Raw genomic sequence first — 9,557 nt, 5'->3', positions numbered from 1 at the left:
ATCAGGGGTCTGTCCAGGCCGAATTTACTACCGTTTAGCGGTACCTTCACAAATTCAATTTTAGGTGAAACGGTAGTTTCACAAATTCAACTTTAGGAAAAACGGTAGTTTCACAAAATACTTTTTCTTAAAATTTTATTTTTGTATCCTTTAAGAAACGATAAATCTATATTTTTACCATGTTTTTGTATTGATTTTGTAAAATAATTTTGAATTTTTCACAAATTATGTCTAAATTTTCACAAAATAGGTACCTTTCAGAAAAACCTAGACAGACCCCTGCATTCATAAAGCACATGCCATCACGGACTGGTTTGATGAAATGGGGGTGCAAGAGCTTGACAGGCCATCCCAAAGTCTCGACATCAATCCCGCTGTAGTGAACAAGGTTTATCGTGAACTCCCGGATATAGTGAATGAAATGTTTGGTCCCGTGCCTTGCTATACACGTATAATGTTATTTTTTGTGGATATAGTGAATTAAAAAAGTGAGGAAGTTGGATATTATGAACTTTTTCTGTCTTCGACTGATTTTTTTTCATTTTTTTTTTTTAATAATTTTGGAATGTCTACTTCAAAATAAATACTTATACTGATTTTTAAAACCATCTATAGAGAGTGGAATGTAGCTATAAGCATTTTCTCCTGTTTGCTTCTTTTATTGCACTTTTCCATCCCTAAACAAAGGCCTACCTAGGCAGATGTAAGGACAAATTTTTCCCTGCATCAATTAAAGATTACTAATTTTTTTTTTTTTTTTTTTGTACATAAGACGAAGAGTAATGAAAAATAAAAGCAAGTTAACACATCTATTGTTACAACGTATTATTGTCCAGTCATTTTTGTATTTCATTTTATTGGTCATATATTTAAATAATGTATAATAAAAAGGAGTTCGGAAGCATTAGTTAAAATTGTTTGCTGAACATATATAGTGAACTACCGGCTATACTGAACAGAAATTTCGGTCCCTTGAAGGTTCACTATAGCGGGGTTTGACTGTATATATAAACAGTATAAATCAACTGGTGATATTTGCTCATTGAATTCTACTAAAGATAAAAATTCTGAAAGGGAAGTAATGTGCCGTAACTACCACTAAGATTATTAAATACCACCTCACTAGTACATAAAACATGGAAAACTGCTCCTTTCTTGAGGGGTAACTTTTAATAAAAGAAACCTAACATTTTTTTAAAAAAATCCGTGATTTTCAGAGGAATTTCGCATTATTAAGGGGACTACAAAAGGATTGAAACTAACAGAGTTTAACAATGCGTACAGAACGTTTTTTAATTGAGATTTTGTGTTTGTAGAAAGCTTTTCATTTTATCCAAGTCGGATAAAATGAAATGGGGGACTACTTCACTAAATTTTCTAAAGCTAGTATTTCTAACATTATATGAAATCAAATGTTTATTTTGTGTAGAATAATTATTTTAAAACATGATTCAATACAAGTAAATAACCTTAAGTCAATGATAATTTAAATAATTATCTTAAAAAAGTAGTTATCTCTAAAAGCGAAGTCAATGAAAAAGTGTAATTCGTTTCGAAGTAAGATAAAGGAATCGCCGTACAATTATTGACGCTGATACAATAATAAATTTAGGTAATAGATGCATAGTTAAATAAAAGAAATAATCTAAGTATTAAAAAGCAAAGTTGAAGCTAATGGAGAAAAGGAACAGTAGAAAATCGCCATACGCTCAATATATTTTGGTAATAAGTAACGCTGTTAAGTAACTGGTAAATTCTGGCTATCATGAATCGGTCGCAAGCATTTTAATCACGTCAAGTGATGCTAAATACAGTTAATCTATAATCTGATGGGATGGACTATAAAAAACATTATGTTTAAGCATGTTTGGCTTAACCAAATAATGTAAACCCATGGGGAAGAGAAACAAATAATAATAAATAAATAAAAAACTAAAATTATTCTATTAAGTTTTATTTATTCACTCTGTATTAAGAATGGGTAATCAGATAGTTCAAATATATAACATCGTAATGAATTTTTCAGAAAAATATTCGGTAAATTATTCTTAAATTCACTCATGTATTTTTAATAATATTCTAAGAAAAACAATTATTTAGTACATATTTTAATTGCTCAAGCATGAATAATGTAATTAAAATAATAAAATAAATATAATTCTATGGAAATGATAGACCGAAAGCAAACAAATAGGTTGCTGGAATCTTGATCAAGTTGCCTACTATTGGGGATTTTCCCTGCATTTCTTATTTTGAAAAAATTGCTCTGAAAAGAATAGCCAGAGCAGTTATTCTGTTAGTCATAAATGCATGATTGATTTAGAATGCAATGAAACTACATTTTTTAACTAACTAAATACTACGAAGCACTGAATTTCAACTTTTAAGTATTCAAGCGGTTTTAAACTACTTACTGGCAAACTGATTAACTTTATACAGGGTTATTCATAATTCCCTCCGGGGTTTCGAAGCGTTATAGTAAAAAATCGAAGATGAATATGGCAAAAAAGAACATACCAAATTATTCCGAAAGTATTCAAGTTTTAATTTAAGCAGTTGCCGGTAGATGGCAGTAACATGTACCACTGAAGCTAGTTGTAGTAAAGAAAAATAGCGTTTACAGGCGGAGGGAATTATGAATAACCCTGTATTACTATGCGTGCTAATAAAATTCTTATTATATAAAAAAAATCAATAAAATGATAGTCTATTATTCAGCCATAAAATTTAACATTCTCGATTAGCTGATATAACTAGCAACATATTAAAGATGTAATTAAAATACCAATAGTAAATTATAATATAAATAACAATAACTAATTATTTTATAAAGGCAAATAATTGACTTTTAATAAAAAAAATGTAAAGCAAAAGAAAAATTAGATGTTTTTTTAATCACTGAGTGAATTTCTCGCATTGCTGTTAGAACAAAGAATATACATAGGGAAAGAAGTGTAGCTTCCACAGGCATAATGTAAACCAGTCATTTAAGTTTAGGCGCATTCTGTGTATATAGGGGGGGGGGACAACAACATTTAAGGACAATATAGTGGAAATTCTTGTAACAGGTTTGCACCCTTTTCTCTTCCCAACCACTACTGGGATTAGAGTGAAGAATAAAATTTTTTCTCTTTTTGTTACTTGTTGGTTTGTTCTGCATTTTCGCACTATTAATAAACAGTGCTGTATTAATTAAGATATTTCTTTGAGAATACACTTATATCATCTATGTTAATTACATCCTGGACTGTTTGGGGCTTTCCGGAGAGGACATATCCTTTTCCCCCTTCTGGTCCTCGATTTTCTTAGGGTCAACGGTCTGATGGACCTTGTCCGACTTTGTCAGGCATTGGAGGATAAGCCACAACACAGTGTTAATTAAATCTGCTAACATATTTTGACATTAAAAGAATGAAATGACAAGAAGCAACATACCTACCATTTCCTTTATATATGTGTAATAGGAATAGAGTTGTTCAACAACCAGTTCATAGGCAACATACTTGTTGATTGTCAATTTACCTCTTATACGCATGCGCTATGATGTTCTGCTAAATCTGAGTATGTTGTTCACCTTGTAAGTTGTTTTCCTGGCATAGCTTAGCGAACAACAATGAATAGATCCCCACGTTAGCTACATATTCGAAGACCTCGACCTCCCCTCCTTTCTACATTCTTTGGTTAGACTCTACATCTGGGTGCGTAGCCAAATCACTCAACAAGAAATAAGCATTCTGACAAAGAACTCTTTTCTGGATTATATTAGCCACCATAAAGAGATAGAGATTTTTCTGTTCGACTTCAGAGAGTGGAAAATGAAGCCTGAGGTTGAGAATATCTTGCAAAATGCAGCAGAGTTGCACACGAGAGTGCAAAAACCTCAGCGAACCCAGCTCAGCAGTCACTCTCAAGTATTTCATCAAACATGTAACATGATTGGAGCTATCATCCGTTATGGGCTGACGACACGCCACAATGGATTGTGGTTGAATGAATTGCGAAAAAGTTGTACAGAACAATGTGAAAACCATGCTTTTGCATAATACGCATACCTGCCAACTTTTACGCATTTGGCGTAAAATTTTATTTTTATATTTAAAGTGGTAGTAAATATATACTACATTCTCTTTTACAAACTTAATTTTTAAATGGATTTGATCACCACTATTCTTAAAAAATTAAACATATATATTAATATGCGTTACTATCATGGTTGCCAGCTGATGCTTTATCAAATGCAACTTATTTTTTTGCTTACGATTGAAATTTTAATTCCATTTTACTACCACTTGGAAAAATCATAATGGAAGGGATTAAAAGTTGGCAGGTATGAATACGGATACGCAGTGAAAATCGACATGGCAAAGAAAAAAAAATCTCATTTTCTAAAAGGGAAAATTCAGCACTTTTCAAAAACATCCCAATGAAAAAAGCTCCTTTAAGAGCTTTTAAAAAATGAAAATCGAAAATAAGCACTTTTTGAAAACGCTATGCACCCTGTGTTTAGGGCTAGGCCAAACATGTGATTGACACTGCCAAGTGAGCTATTTTTTATTTATATCTAGTCAATATTTTTGCCAAAAGAATCAATAATTTTATGCTTATTTTGAAAGATTGAAAAGTTTTGTTATTAAAGTAAAAGTAATTTTTTAACATAAAAAGTTTAACAGATAGAGTTCACAAAATAGTATTCCCAGAAATTTATTCCATAAAATATAATATCTGTAATATGTATATAAATATCTTACCATAAAATATCTGTATGATATCTGAATATATTATATCCATAAATGCTTGAATACCTAAAGTTACTTTTTGAGAACAGTATACTGTGCAGGGATGTAAAAAAACTTCTGCTTTTTCAGAAAAAATCCAAACCATAAGAGCTTTTCCATGGTTTTGCAGTATTATGAGGGTTTATTTGGTTTTTTCAAAGTTAATTGGGATTTTTTCACCACATTTTTCTTCATTCTTGATAGTTTTGGAGTAAGTCTTACTGCATTAATAAATAGCATTAATTTAGTAATTTTTAAAAAAAAATCATTTAAAACTATATATAACAGGACTAACAGGTCTGAGAAAATTGTATTTAAAATACTTTTATGAATAAATTTTACTTTTCCTTGAATCGCGATTTAAAAAAATACTAAATATTATAGCTTGTAATTACAACAGTTTCCCGGGGTTTGTCTAGGTCAAATTTACTACCATTTGGCAGTAGGTACCTTCACAAATTCAATTTCACAAAATATTTTTTCTTAAAATTTTGTTTTTTTATCCCGTAAGAAAGGATAAATCCATATTTTTGTGTTGATTTTTTAATATAATTTTTAATTTCCACAAATTATGCCTAAATTTTCACAAAATAGGTACCTTACAGGTTCAGAAAAACATAGACAGCAGGGGTCTGTTCAGACATTTTGTGAAAGGTCCTGTTCTTGTAAAATTGTGAAAAAATTACTTGTAATTTGTGAATATAAAATAAGAGTTAAGTCACATTTGTTCAACCAGTGTCCTGCTTTGTGAATTTGTGCTAATAGGGTCCTGTTGTTGCAAAAAACCTCTTCAAATGGATACAAAATTATGCTCAACTGTAAAATTATAATAAAAAAAATTAAATTTTCAAAAATAAACAGCTATTGCTGCTACTAAATTAAAGATGCAACATACAAATATTTGGTATTTAGCCCATACTGCACAACACAGAATATTCATTTTGGACAAATAATGGAAACAAAATCACTCCCATTTTTAATAATTTTAAGTGACGTATTTTAAATCAACACAACTTAGTTATGTATCACTTCTAATGTGCTACACATTAAGCAAACTTAAACAATTCTTAAATTTATAATAGTTTTTTTTAAAAATTTATAAGAGTTAATATTTATTTCATAATATTTTATCAATTAATTTTATGAATAATATATTGCTCAATTATTTACTTACAAAAAAATATCATTTAATATCAATAAGAATGTACACATGATGTTTGCTGAAGTAGAAATATTTTCTTAGAATACTACATTTGGAATTAATAAATTTTTTTTGACTTCGAAGAGGTTAAGGTACATAATGTAAATGAAACAAGATCAAACTTAGCCTTAGAATTATAGCAGAAAAACATGATTAACAAAATATTAGAACAATATACATCGATTGCCAGTCGATTTGAAAATATCTATGATAGCTGAACACTCAGCATCAGTCAATTTTTCCCATTTACAATATTACGCAAATGTCTTTCGAGTTTTCGAGTATCTCTTGTGATGCGTCCGATTAAAGGATAAATTATTTTGCGAAGGGTCCGTTTTTACGTTAAAATATTTTGTGAAGGGTCCGTTTTCATGAAAAGATATTTTGTGAAGAATCCGTTAATGGACCCAATTTTCTTCTAAACAGACCCCTGGTTTTAATTATATTGTGAATTAGTATCACAAATCTTTGTGAGAATACCATAGTATGTTATTTCTAATTGTACATGTTATTTAAAAGATTAATTAGAAATTTTAAAGCACAGTAGAATATAGAGGTAATGAAATTATAAATTTTTCAACATATTAAGTTTGTAATTTATTCTGTAATAAAAACATCTTGAGTTGATTTGTAAAAAATAAATAAAATTACGAAAAACCAAAGTGGTTTTTTTCTATAAGTGTATTTTATTATTGTTTCAGATTTTTCAGGTGTTTTTTTTTTTGGGGGGGGGGGGAATCATAGCAATTTTGATACTACTTGAGAAATCCTTCATAGCAAATTCTCTTTCAGCAATGTAAGTAACTTAAAACATGGAAAGCATGACTTAAGGTAAACTTAGACTAAACCATGTAAGTTTTAAATGCTGAGAAAAAAAAAAGAAAAAATTTATAAAATATCAGAGAGGAAACAGGAAATTGCAGGATTTCTCAAGATTACGTAGTGGAGAAATTATCTTCCAATAATTTATTAGAATTTTGATAAGATTTTTTCTGCATTTGAAACTTCATGTTTTACCTCAAGTTTGAAATGCTGAAAGAACTTAAAGGTTTACTTGAAAATTTTTACAATGGAAACTCTTTAATTTTATCTGAACCTTTCCTTTATATTTTATAATACTAAGAAGGTGAAACAGATTTAGTCACGAAAAGTTCCTATTGCGGTATAGCGAAATCTTAAGGATAGATCTATTATATTGAAACACAAACTAATATTTGTTGCAATTACTCCTCTAAACTATAAAACAAATTAGATTTTGAAAAATATGATATTATCTTAATAATATAATAACTTATCGTAGCAAATAAGTTTTTTCTTTTTCTCTAGAGACAAATTTTAGTTAAAAATGAATACAACGATGGTGTTGCATAGCAAAGATATTTTGCTCAGTGATAAAAAAAAAAACGGTGACATGTCACGCAATTTTGTTCCTTTTATTTAGTCAGTCACACAATTCTTATTTTTATTGTTAGATTATTTAATTGAAAAAATAAACAGGATGTAAGATACTTTAATTGAGCTGTAAATTGCAGTGTAATCAACCGGAAGAAAGCTAATGTACAAATATAAAAGATACAAAACATAATTTAAGAAAAGTAAATTATCTACCTGGAATTCTGTTGATATGAAATCTACACTTTCTAAGAGAAAGTATTAATAGAATTTAAGCAAAAAGTAACACTATGCAATAGTGGAAAATATAAACATTAAAATGAAAAAGATGAAAATATACAGACAGCCAAATCAAGACAAGCACATCGGGAAAGTAGCAGTAGAAGTATTTGTTTGTTTTAATGCCAGATAAAATGTTTGAAATCCTGAGAACTGCGTTCCCGCTGACGCAGTAATTTTTCCACAGATGCTTGTCACGTCGGTGTGTTGAAAATTCCACGCGGTAAAACCATTCCGGTTTTGCATCCGAATTCATAGATGCGCGTCAAAGAAATAAAGAACTATCGGTTTGATTATTATTTTTGGTGTCACGTATCCAAGCATCTTTTAGTCATGTATAGATGCATTTGAAGAAACACTTTTGCAGTTTCAGGAAAGATATATTAAGAGTTTGGTCCATTTAAACAATGACTATTCACTTTCTATGGAAATAAAATGTTTTTAAGTATTTTGATAGTTCTTTGTTCCTTCTTTTAACTGCTTTTACGAGTTTTCATCACACAAATAATAATGATCTAAAATAATAACGATAAAATGGTGGGGATCTATGCTTTTTTTTCCCTGATAAGTCACGTATAAGTCGCAAATATTTAAAACGATTAAAAACATTTCTTTGCTATTTTTATGAAATTGGGTCGGAAAGAAAATGCATATAAGACTAAAAACAGTAAAGTTTATTTACTTCATTTTTTGTCAATAAAAAACGAGCAAATGAATTTCTTTTCTGCATTGTTTTAGGATATCTTGAATTTTTTACTTCGCTGAAATTTATGAGCAATAAGAAAGATTCGCATCAAAAGCAATCCGATTTAAAAATTTAAATAATAAAATAATAAAATAAAATAAAGAAAAAAATAACAAAATAAAATAAAGAGAGAAAAAGGGAAATGAAAAATGAAACTAATTTTGTGACAACGCACACAAAAAGGAACAATAGATCAAAGGAACAATGTTACGCAATGACGACACTTAATGCATATTTTAAGAATCCGTGTTTAAAATGGAGCAAAAAAAAAGTGCCCGTGTTATGGAATGCAAATAAATAGCTAAGCAGCAAAAAAAAAATTGAAATAGGAGGAATCGTTATTGAATAATTTGGATTTAACATATGAAAAACTTTTGATTGCCTTTCAAAACAAAGAATTCAGAGGAAGATTATTAAAAGAACATTTCGTTTCACCTCTCTATCAAACATATTTTGCTGTTTTTAATCCCAACTTTTCTGATAGCAATCTAAAAATTTTCGCAACTTTTACTTCTTTTTTTTCTTCTTGCTATTATTTACAACCTCAAATGTGCATACCTTTTCAATTTCATTTCTGTCAAATGTTCTAAAACTATGAGTTAAAAGCATTTAAGGCAGAACATTTCAGTAAAAAGATTCTATTTGAGTAAAAAAAATATTATTGCTTTTTTTTAAAATTCTTTTTTTTAAAGATTTTGCAATTTTAATGCAAAAATAACAATTGTTAAATAGTAATAAATATATATAGCAATATTATTTTATTAATTCTAATTGATTTTACATCAATTAGGGTTTATTGAAGGAGGTTTTAATAACGTATCAAAAATATTTATTCGGAGACGTTACATCCATATACATGGTTACTAAAAACGTGGTCCCAATAGTTTATAGTCAGGAGGACAGTTGAAAGTTTGAATCTCTCACTGTAACTATTACCTTTTGCGTATTTCAGCAGATCTTAAGAATTTTTAAGGCGAATCATAGAATTTTTAAGAAAGATACAATGCAGTAATAATAGAAAAAAAAGTGCTTTTTCGGAACATTAATATCCAAAATAGTTTTTGACAAGAAGTTGCGTTATGTTATTATAAATTGCTTCTGAAAATTCCTCTTCTCTCCTCTCCTCTATACGCTTAACATTTTTTTTTTGTGTGGTGGATCCGGG

General features: G+C 29.2%; 1 protein-coding gene across 2 annotated transcripts in view; it reads right to left on the bottom strand.

The window, feature by feature from the left end:
* The window catches only part of LOC107445323 (neurocalcin homolog), a 60,745-nt gene extending 52,990 nt beyond the window's left edge, over nt 1-7,755 (bottom strand). For both annotated transcript variants that reach the window (XM_071187087.1, XM_016059687.3), the window contains exon 1: nt 7,585-7,755. The gene's annotated coding sequence lies outside the window, so the exon portion shown is untranslated. The remainder of the gene's footprint in view (nt 1-7,584) is intronic.
* Between the last annotated feature and the right edge of the window lie 1,802 nt (nt 7,756-9,557).

The sequence above is a fragment of the Parasteatoda tepidariorum genome, chromosome 10, assembly GCF_043381705.1.
Source record: "Parasteatoda tepidariorum isolate YZ-2023 chromosome 10, CAS_Ptep_4.0, whole genome shotgun sequence".
Taxonomy (NCBI): domain Eukaryota; kingdom Metazoa; phylum Arthropoda; class Arachnida; order Araneae; family Theridiidae; genus Parasteatoda; species Parasteatoda tepidariorum.
The sequence above is the reverse complement of the archived record's forward strand: the minus strand, read 5'-3'. Positions and strand labels throughout refer to the sequence as shown.